Source organism: Helianthus annuus, chromosome 12, assembly GCF_002127325.2.
Source record: "Helianthus annuus cultivar XRQ/B chromosome 12, HanXRQr2.0-SUNRISE, whole genome shotgun sequence".
NCBI lineage: Eukaryota > Viridiplantae > Streptophyta > Magnoliopsida > Asterales > Asteraceae > Helianthus > Helianthus annuus.
The window spans coordinates 28,201,852-28,213,341 of record NC_035444.2 but is presented as its reverse complement, the minus strand read 5'-3'; positions in this window follow the sequence as shown (position 1 = coordinate 28,213,341).

Genomic DNA, 11,490 nt, shown 5'->3' with positions numbered 1-11,490 from the left:
ATATGTTAGATTGATCATTATTTGATGTTATGAGTATGTGTTTGTTACTGACGGCGTTTCATATTCTCTCTTGAAGCAAATAATAGTTTCTGTAATCAGGTGTATTTTTATTGATTAAGTACTACATTAACTTAAATGAAGTTACTGATAGGATTCTCTGTCACAATTTGTGCATGCATCTTCGTGATGTTGTCTTCTACATTACGATTGATAAATCAACTATATAATTTTTGGTTAGTGCTCATTTGCTTAATTATTGTGAGAGATGATGATTTTCGTTTTGTGCTTTGTTTTTAAAATACCTTAAGTGTGTGAATATACCACTAGATTTTTATAATAACTTGTAAGTTTAAATTGTTTATTTGCAGATATGAATCTATCTAATCAAACACCATCCTTTTTACAATTCCTTAATGAAGATGATATTATATTTTTGGTATGTTTTTTAACTTTCTTGCTACTATTAGGAATCTACGTTAATTTTTGATGTAAGATGTTTGTTAAATACTGTTGCAGAATATACCACTTGATTTTCAGACTCTGTTGTGGGGCAAGGAGGTCCCGTATGGGCAACTCGTAGAGTTACTTGATGGTGACAAATCATGGTTAGAACGAGTAAAGAAGAGAGATGATCATTTTATATTTACAGATGGATGGACAAAGTTTGTTAGAGATTGTTGTTTGAAAACGAAAGATGTTGTATTGGTGAAAGCTATTGGACGTTTGTCGTTCGTTGTCTCATGTTTTAAAGAAAAAGTGTACGAGAACTCTTACATTTCAGCAAATATTAGCCCCGAAGTTGGAATGACTGTAAGTAACGATATATTATTTCGTTACTTACTCTAAATATTTTATGCTATCTCAACAGCTTGCTAACATCTATTTGCCCTTTTAACGTCTGTTTCCTTATAATCTTAACATCTGTTGACTAACCTTTTTAACTTCTGTTCACTAAGTCTTTTAACCTCGGTTGACCAACATCTGATATTTAAGATCTGTTCACGTTGCAACATCTGCTGGACATAATGGATGACAATTGTTACGAAACCTCTATTGGATAGCAACAGAGGTATGTAATAGTTGATAGCCAAACAGTGGTTAGGTTATGTGTAAATACTGTAACTAATGTTGACTAACCCTGTTGAGTAATTCTCATTTTAACTTTTGTTGACTAATCCGTTGTAACTTCTGTTGCTCAATAGTTTATATCGAATTTGCAAGTCTGCGCTAAATATTCCTTTGCTTATTCTATAGCTAATTGCTGACAAATTTTGGAAACAATTCTATGGTAAAAATTACGAGTATGGGATGGCAACTATCTATGTTGGCGAAAGGTTTTGGAATGTGATGATGAAAGGATGGACTGATGGATGCAGATTTACTGATGGATGGTCAAAGTTGATTGAAGAAGTTCCCATACCAGTTGAATCTTAGTTGGTTTTCACCATGATTGCATCTAAAACATTTGAGCTTTCCGTTTTTCATTCCGAGACTGGAACTGAGGTTTCTTTCAAGAAGGTTGATGTAGTTGTTTTGGATGATTTAGTTTATGGAGATGATGGATTTGATTTATTGGCTGCGGTATAAAATTTTGATGATCTAATACATTGTTTGATAACATGACAGTGATAAGTGACTTTTATTATATTATGCTAATAACTTTTGAAATCTCATTTTGTAGGCTAAACACAAACAGCTTCTGGATTCCGGGAAGTTGCTTTGGATGATGAAGATGCTGGAGCTTTGGTTGGTAATCCTAAGCAGCATGCGAGTTTTGAGGATATTTTTAAAGTATAAATACACATGTAATATTTTTATATTATTATGATTTAAAATATGGTTTCTTATATATGATTCTTCTTATAAATATAGTTTGCTGATGATGGGCTATTTGATTCAAAGATTGCGTGTCTGGTTGATGAGTCAGATGTTAAAAATGCTATAAATTTATAATTTTGTACGCATATATTTTATTGTATTATAAGTATAAGAAGATTTTTTTTTTAAAATTTTGTTGTAGCCTGAAGATCATTCTGTAAAAATAGCTGATGATGTTAACGATCGTCACCTACAGTCTAAAGATTTTCCTGTTCGTAATATTTCTGCTTCTTCAAGTGTTGATAGACCATGTAAAGTTCGAAAGGTTCGTTTAGTATCATCCACTTCAGAATCAGTCTTACACTTCATCACACATGCTGAAGACAGACTTATAAGCTTTTGCAGTCATTGCTTTGTTTCGTTATTTCAATAACTTCAGTTATATATCAATATTTATAAAATTCATGGTTCAATTTTCTGTTTTTTAGCAACTGCCATCAGATGTATCTTCTGCATTGGATCTGCATACTGATAATCCTAAGCCTATCAAGATCCAGAATCTTAAATGTGAAGTCTAGGAACTGTTTACAACATCTCAAAAAACCAATACTGGATTCAACAATGCTGTTGTTGGATGGTCTTCTTATCTGAGATCTTGCAATATTGCTTTTGGTGATGAACTTTCGTTAGAGTTTCACAAGTTTACTCAACTGCTGAAGTTAAAAAGAGTTGTGCATATCGTGACAAAGATAAAGTCCTCTTAGTTTCATGTCATGATTGTTTGTGGTTGTACATTTGGTTCGTTGCTGGTACTAATTTTGCTTCTTAGATATGTTCTATATGTAGTTATGTCTATAAACAAGTTTCATTGTCAATGGGTGGGTGCTACTTCTTTTTTGTGGATAGTACAATGGAAATACTCATATGTATGTTATATATTAACTGATGATGCATGTCTATAGTTGTCTTTTACCTATAATAGATGTCTTTTAGCTATAATAGATAACACGTTTTGGTACAATATCTACACATATATATATATGTTCTATCAATATCTGTTTACTAACTTTTGTAGTTTCTGTTGACTGACCTTTTTAACATGGCTTGACTAACATCTGATAGTTACTATCTATCCATCTGGCAAGCTCTGCTGGAGATAATGGATGACAATTCTTATTAAAGTCTGTTGGAAAGCAACAGAAGTTTTTAAAAGTTAGTAGATAACAGTAGTTTGCTATCAACATAATGGAATTGCTGTTGAATAAATCTATTGACCATTAGTGTATATCAATTTTATAAATCTGCACTAATTATTTTTTTACTCTCTGTTGAATTCTAAATGAGATGTTGACCAAAAGTCTAACAGATGTTTACCAAAAGTCAAACAGTTGTTAACCAAAAATCAAACAGATGTTGACCAACAGATAAACAGATGTTGACCAAAAGTGAAACAGATTTTGAACACTAAGAATCATAGTTTTGCCAACAGTGGTTTGACTTTGGTCAAACAGAGTTTTTGAAAACAGTTGTTTCACTTTAAGCAATCATCAATGGAATTGGTAAACTTTTTTTTACAAAAATTGGTTTTAACTTTATTTGAATTTAAATTACAAGTACCGTATATTTCTCATTCTTATTGCAAGAATTGTCTTCGATCTAAAGTTAATAAAATATAGTATCTCACATGGTTTTGAAAACAGTGGTTTCACTTTAAGCTATCCATCTGATAAGCTCTGTTGGAGATAATGGATAACATTTTTTAGGAAAGTCTGTTGGAAAGCAACTGAAGGTTTTAACAGTTAATAGACAACAGTAGTTTGCTATCAATATAATGCAATTGCTGTTGAATAAACCTATTGACCATTAGTGTATATCTATTTTATAAGTCTGCACTAATTATTTTTTTACTCTCAGTCAATATGGGCTATGCATGGTTTTCTAAGAAACGACCCGTGTTTGCACACGGGTCTTACCGCTAGTACTATATAATAAAAGAAACCAACTTTGGGACACATGTCATTCATTAGAGGCATCTATTTTTTAGTTTTCTCATCTTTATCTCATACTTAATTATAGATAATTAATATTAATTAAAAGATAATTATAAAATTATATTTAAACAATTCGTATAGGAGATAATATAATCTTTTGCAATATTTGAATATTAGATTTCAAAATTATTTAGCTTGACATTAACAAAAGACGTACACTAAATATAAATTAATATAATGTAATCAGTTAAATGTCATTTTAGTTCCTGTGGTTTGGGCCATTTTGTCAGTTTAGTTCAAAAGTTTTATAATACACAGGGTTTATAAAGATATAATAAGATATAACTTTTTATTGATTGATATATAAAATTACATGTGCTCAACACATACAATACATGAGATTCTTAAAAATGTAACTTTTTTCATTATTAATATATAAAATAAAATTTACTCAACCCGTACAATACAAAGAGTTCTTAATTAAAGATATAACTTTTTATTATTTAATATATAAAATTATATTTATTCAACCCATGTAATAAATGAGATTTTTAAAGATATTTTTATTATTTGGAATGTAAAATTACATTTATTCACTCAGTGTAAGAAACGAGATTTCAAAAATATTTTTTTTATTATTTGATATATAAAATTACATTTATTCAACTCGTTTATTACACGGGGTTCTAACCTAGTTGTACTATAAATGATATATATCTTTAATATGATAGTTTTATTTTTCTCTTATAACTTTCGTTTATTAAAAATTTTTTGCATGTATAAAAACTAAATATGTGGTTGGGTTAATTTTTCTTTGTAAACATTCCGGCATTTATTATTAAAACAAATTTGTATAGTATAATCAATTTACAAGATTTTCATTTTTTTTAGTTTTAGTTTCACCACTTAAACTACAAGTAATGTACATCTTAAACTAATAGTTTTATTTTTCTCTCGTTAGTCATTTTAAAAGAACTTTATACGCGGTTGTGTTTAGTTTTTTACATCCTAATATAAAGTTTATTGAAAACGACATTGTATTTAAAATGGTGGTACAATGACGAATCGAGACGGTATTGATTGAGCTATATTGATACCAGTATCGATGTTATTACGACCGGTATAATATCTTTTTTATGGTTTTTGATCTATGTAAAATACGACTTCATTTTTGGGATTACATCATACATTTTTGTAATAAAACCATTGTAAATAAACCATTTTTTAGCCATCGAAGCCAAACCTTATAAAATTTAACATCCTCCAATTAACATCCTCCATTGGACCAACAATCTTATTATTTTATATCCATTTTAAAATTACTTTTTTTCTCCTGTTTAAAATTACCGTTTTGCCCCCAGCTAAAAAAATTACGCGTCTGTCCCCATCTCAAAATTACGTTTTTTCCTTCAATTCAAAATTACGATTTCGCCTGGCACTCCCCCATTGGACCAACCAGTTTATTATTTTATATCCATTCTAAAATTACGTTTATGCCCCTCTTTAAAATTACAATAGTGCCAGGAAGCTGCCTGGCACTCCTCCATTGGACCAACAATCTTATTATTTTATATCCATTTTAAAATTACTTTTTTTCTCCTGTTTAAAATTACCGTTTTGCCCCAGCTAAAAAAATTACGCTTCTGTCCCCATCTCAAAATTACGTTTTTTCTTTCAATTCAAAATTACGATTTCGCCTGGCACTCCCCCATTGGACCAACCAGTTTATTATTTTATATCCATTCTAAAATTACGTTTATGCCCCTCTTTAAAATTACGATTTTGCCCCCGCTAAAAATAAAATTATGCTTTTGTCCCCAGCTCAAAATTACGATTTTTCCCTCAATTCAAAATAAAATTGTGGTTTTGCCCTCAGCTCAGAATTACATTTTCACCCTCGGTTCAAAATAAAATTATGTTTTTGCCCCTAACTAAAAATTACGATTTTGCCCTCTGTTCAAATTTATATTACGGTGTTACCCCAAGTTCAAAATTACGAATTTGCCCCTGTGAAAATTTACAATTTTGCCCATGGTTCAAATTTACAGTACTGCCATCACTTTAGCTTTTGGCAAATTACGATTTTACCCGAGTAAAAAAATACAACTTTCCCTCAGTTAAAAATTACAATATTGCCATTGTTTTAGCTTTTTTTTTAATCAAAACTATAAAAGTGTTTTGTTTTTATTGGTTGACTCGATTTAATTGTTTTTCATGATAATTAGCTGCCTAACACTCGCTCATTATTCGACCATTGCCCCGCAACGCGGACGAGGCATTAACTATTAACTATTAACTTTAACTAGTCTATTACATTTGCAATCTTTGCAAACAGTTTTTCACTATTATTGGCCAACTTGCTTTATTTTAAGTTTTATGTTTTAAATTTCGCTTTCACTTCTTATAAAATTAAAAAAAATACGAATTTAACCCATTTAATTTTTATTTGCTTTAATTTTTTAATACCTTGGGTTCGTTAACTTAAAAATATACAACTATGTGTAATTTTTTTCTCCACAATTTGATATAAATCAAAATGAAGTTGTATTAAAAAAAATATAACCCATTATACTATTAATAATATACATTGATAACCCATTTAACTTTATATAAATTTGATTTTATCTAATAACTTGTGTTCAATAACTTAAAAAAAAAGTTGAATACAATTGTGTTTAATTTTTTTCTCGACATTCCGATATTATTAAAACGAAGTTGTATTCAAAATATAGTATTTCATTGGTAGCTTGGGCTACACGAGCGCAGATGATGCGACGAACCAAACTAATTTCAATCGAACAATATCAGTACTTGTATTATCCAAACCGGCACCAGTATTTGTTTTTATGTTTTATCGATGTAAAATATGTGTAAATATCCTTTTGGGTTTTCTCTTTTAATTGTAATAACGAGTGTCAGTACCGTAACAACTAAAGCGATACTTACCAAATACCCGCTGCATAGCACAGGGGTGAATCCCGCTAGTTTAATATAAAGTTAAATGCCATTTTAGTCCATGTAGTTTGAGCCATTTTGCCAGTTTAGTCCAAAGGTTTCATTTTCCGCATGTGGGTCCAAAAAGGTTTCATCGTTTCCATTTTAGTCCACTGGGTTAACTTCATACATTTTTTATATTAACGAGAAGGGCAACTCGGTCATTTTATATGGCCAGATAGGCATGATCATGCCAGATTATGAGCACGACCGTGCCAGGCTATGAGCACGATCATTCCAGGCTATGAACACGACCGTGCATGGTAACCCAACAATACAAGTCATGAAATCAACCAAATCTGGTCAACAAAAGTCTGCGATGTGCGAAGGCACGATCGTGCACCACTTAGGCACGACCATGGAGGATGAAGACAAAGATTGGAAGCTTCAAGATCTGGCAAGACTAGGACATATTTTGAAGCCTTATCTGTACACCTATCCATGCACGACCGTGCCTATAACGGAATACAACAACAACAACAACTAGTAAAGGACAAGAAGGACTACGAGCTGTCGGGGAAAAGGTGAGGCACAATCGTGCATGTCTGCACCCAACCAACCTATAAATAGAGGCATTGGCAACCCCTTTTCCTCATCCCATTCCACTCATTCCTCTCCCACTTTTCACACACATACTCTTTGGTCTTTAGAGGTCACTATGAGTTTAGGATCACCCTAAGAAATCATTTATAATAGCTTAGTTTGAGAGAGATAGAGAGAACTTGTAATCAACAACCATCAACAAGTTGTTTGATTCCTACACTTGATTCACCATGATCTTTCTGTTGCTTGAAGAATCGATTTGCGTGTGAACAACGGATTGTGAAAGAAGATTGAGAAAAGATATGAAGGAAATTAGGGGTTTAAAACAAATATCTATGGTTTGGGAAAGTATTAAAAGGTAGATTGGGTTATTCTTTATAAAAAAACAGGTATCCGAATAAATAACAAAGGGGGATGAGAGAGGGTGTGAAATAGGCGGGAACATACAATTGAGGTGAAATCAGGGAGTGATACGTGTCACCAAGTGGTTTCCTTTATATAATATAAATAAATAAATAAATATAGATTTGTTTATAATGTTATTTTAAGTGTGTATTGGTAAACTTACATAGAACATTATTTTGTAGTCTTTCTATTCAATAGCTAGAACATTAAATTTGGAACTTATTTTAAAAATATATATTTTTTCAAAAGAAAAAAAAAATTAAAGTGTAGAATAAATTACGAGATGCGTAGGATAACTTAAAAGCTCTGTAGGATAAATTTCGAAATATGTAGGATAAATTTTGATGTGTGTAAGCAATCAATTTTAGTGTACAGAATAATAGTTTTTATCATTCTTTTCAAGTCTCATAAGTATGTTAATTCAAATCTACGTGTTTCTGTATATTTTCGGTTTGATCCAGATCGGTTTTTTCAACACAAATCAACAATTAAATTAAATGGAAAGGTCATCTATTTGGAAAGGTGTTTTTTGTCAAATAGATTACTAGAATTGACTCTCTTTTTTATACATAAAGAATTGTCACTGAAGTCTAGTTGCATTTGTTAACAATGAATGGTAATTAACTTTTTAATACTTTGAAAATGACATTTTCTCAAATTAGACCAGTGTAAGCGCAGAATGCGACATATACAACTATTAATTAATTTACTAATCAACAACCACCTTGGACCGAACGTTTTATAATTGTTTTCTGTAGTCAAGAAATGTTAACAAGCGTATCCAAATGTTAATCAAGTTATGTTATTCATTGTAAAGTGTAATGCATAGTATTATTAGATTCCGTTTAACTTACGTAATTTTGAAAAAAAAAATTATTGTAGTATTCACATTAACGCGTTCATATCATGTCATACTATCATGTCATATATTTGACATTGTTTTACTGAACGACATATTTTGTGTATTTCATGGTTTTTAAACAAACAATTTTATTGTTGATTTAATACTTTTACTAATAACTTAAACTAGAGCACTTGTATAAAGAAATCCAAAAACCCTTGCAAAAACTTGTCGGGTTATCTAACACATTGATGAATCTTAAAGAACATTTCTCCAACCATTTTCAAAGCAATTCACTTCATTTTAAAACCTTCACCAACTGGCCATTCTTATGGTCTTGACAGCCAAAAAGTTGCCAAGGACGCATGCCACAATGGACGGTCCTTGACCACCTATCATGAACGCGTCACCTTAACCGTTAAGGCTTAACGTCATGGACCCTAGTTGTTGATTGTCTTAAACACAACTTTTTTAGAATAAAAGATAAAATACAGCAAATGGGGTATAAAAAATCATAATGGCTCCAGTCATTTTACTTGGACAAAATTTGATATTATATTGGCCTAGGCCTGGTAGGTTTCTTCTCGTACGCTACATATTTAATACGCGTGAACAAGTTGAGTCACTTAAGCAATGTACAAACGAACATACAAAATTATAAATTTACTAGTCTATTCACACTTTAACTTTTTAATTAATTCAATTGTTGAGTACCGTAATTAAATTATATATGCCATATATAAATTAATAAATTTACATACAGGCTGCTTGGTAAGTTTCTTCGTACCTACATATCTAATACGCGTGAACAAGTTTGAGTCACTTAATTAGCATGTACAAACGGTCATACATTTTAAAATTTTACTAGTCTTTTCACCCTTTAATTTTTAAGGGTCATTTACATATTTCCCCTTATTAAGAGGCTTAATTACATATTTACCCAAACTCTAAATTCAATTACATATTTCCCCTTCTTAAACCATGTATATTACATATTTGTCCATTTCATTAAATTTTCTCTTATTAAATTACGATTTTATCCTTAATCAATATTAAATAACTATTTACATATTTCCCCAATCTACTTTCTAACACCAAATAACAAATTTCTTCAATTCCTCTAGATTTTTTTTTCACCAACTTGTCTCTTACGAAATGCAGGCTAACATTTTGACACTTCATAAATTTAAACTACTTTCATAGATCTTGAAAACAACCAAGATTAAAATCAAATCGACATAAAACAACTTTATGCAACTTTATTCATTTTATTAGTTATCTAATCTCATCAGGCTCATGTTAACTTAAGCAACATATTTAACCACATTAAAAAGAAGCACTCAGCTAAATAAACTGAGAGCAATTTATGGGTCTTCATTTTTTTTAACATAAAGGGGGACATATTATTGCACTGTACTAGTCCAAACAGATTACACATATATCAGTTACACATCACTTCCTTCACTTTACTAACCAACTACAACATTTGCACCTAAATTGCTCCAGTTCTCAAAACTAAGAGATTCCATTCTGGCCCTATTTTTAGCCATAAAAATGTGCTCTTCATTTGTACAGTTAGTTTATACTTTTTATCGATTTACTTTTATACCTTTTCTGCGTAAATGCAATTAACAAAAGTGTGGTCCCTATAGTCTACCTCACATCTGCACAAGCAACAAAGATCCGAGGCTACCACAATTCCCCTCCTCATCAAGTTCCTAACTGAGTGTAACGAGAATTGACTGGTGGATTCCGCCCGCATCTCCAATCGCCCTTCTCCGATTGGGGTGAGAAATATCTGTTGTTTATGATGATACTGATGGAATTGGAGACCTCACGTCAATAAGAATGAAAGCGGTTTAAATGGGGTTTTCCTCAGTTGAAGTGCCGTCATGTTGACGGAGGTGGTGGTGGTGGTCAGAGTATTTGCAAGAAGAGGGAGCTTGCCATTATTGAATGGTTTGCGAAGGGGTGGGGAGGGTCGATTGGAAGCACTGAAGAAAGAAGGAATATGTAATTGAATTTTCTTATGGGTAATTTGGGGATTTCCTATAAAAAAGGGGAAATATGTAATTGAATTTTGAGATTGGGTAAATATGTAATAAAGGCTTTTAATAAGGGGAAATACGTAAAAATCCCAATTTTTAATAAGTTACATTGATGACTACCTTCAATATATTATATGCTATTTATAAATGGATTAATTGTACACATACAGGCTACTTGGTAAATGTTTATTCACTCATTTAACCCAACATCTTAAGTTTAGCAGCCATATTATTATATATAAAATATATAACAGAAAGCAGCCATAATATACAGTGGCGGATCTAGAAAATCTTTGTAACGGTAACGTTTTATAAAAAAAAGGGTAACGAAATCAAAAAAATGTCAAATTTTTCCAAAATTTACACTACCTCCAGAGCGCCAAGCGGTAGCGGAGGCTACCCCTTCCCCTAAGGTGGGTCCGTCCCTGATATTATATGCAAAACATAGAGTAAATTGCCAAAATCGTCCCTGAGGTTTGGGCATGTTTGTCAATTTCATCCAAAACAACTTTTTTTGTACAATATTGTCCTTCACTTTTGAGATTTTTTTGTCAATTTCATCCAAATGTCTAAGTTGCGTTATTTTTTCTGTCAGATATTTACTTGAAAATGGCAAAATATCCCAAACCTTAAGGACGATTTTGGCAAAAAAAAGTTAGAGGTTTGGATGAACATGATGAAAAATCCTAAAAGTGAAGGGCAAATATAGTACAAAAAAGTTGTTTTTGATGAAACTGTCAAACGTAACCAAGCCTCAGGGATGATTTTGACAATTTACTCTAAAATATATAACTGAAAGCAGCCATATTATATATAAAATACCAGTATTAAGTCCCCGCGTTGCAGCGTG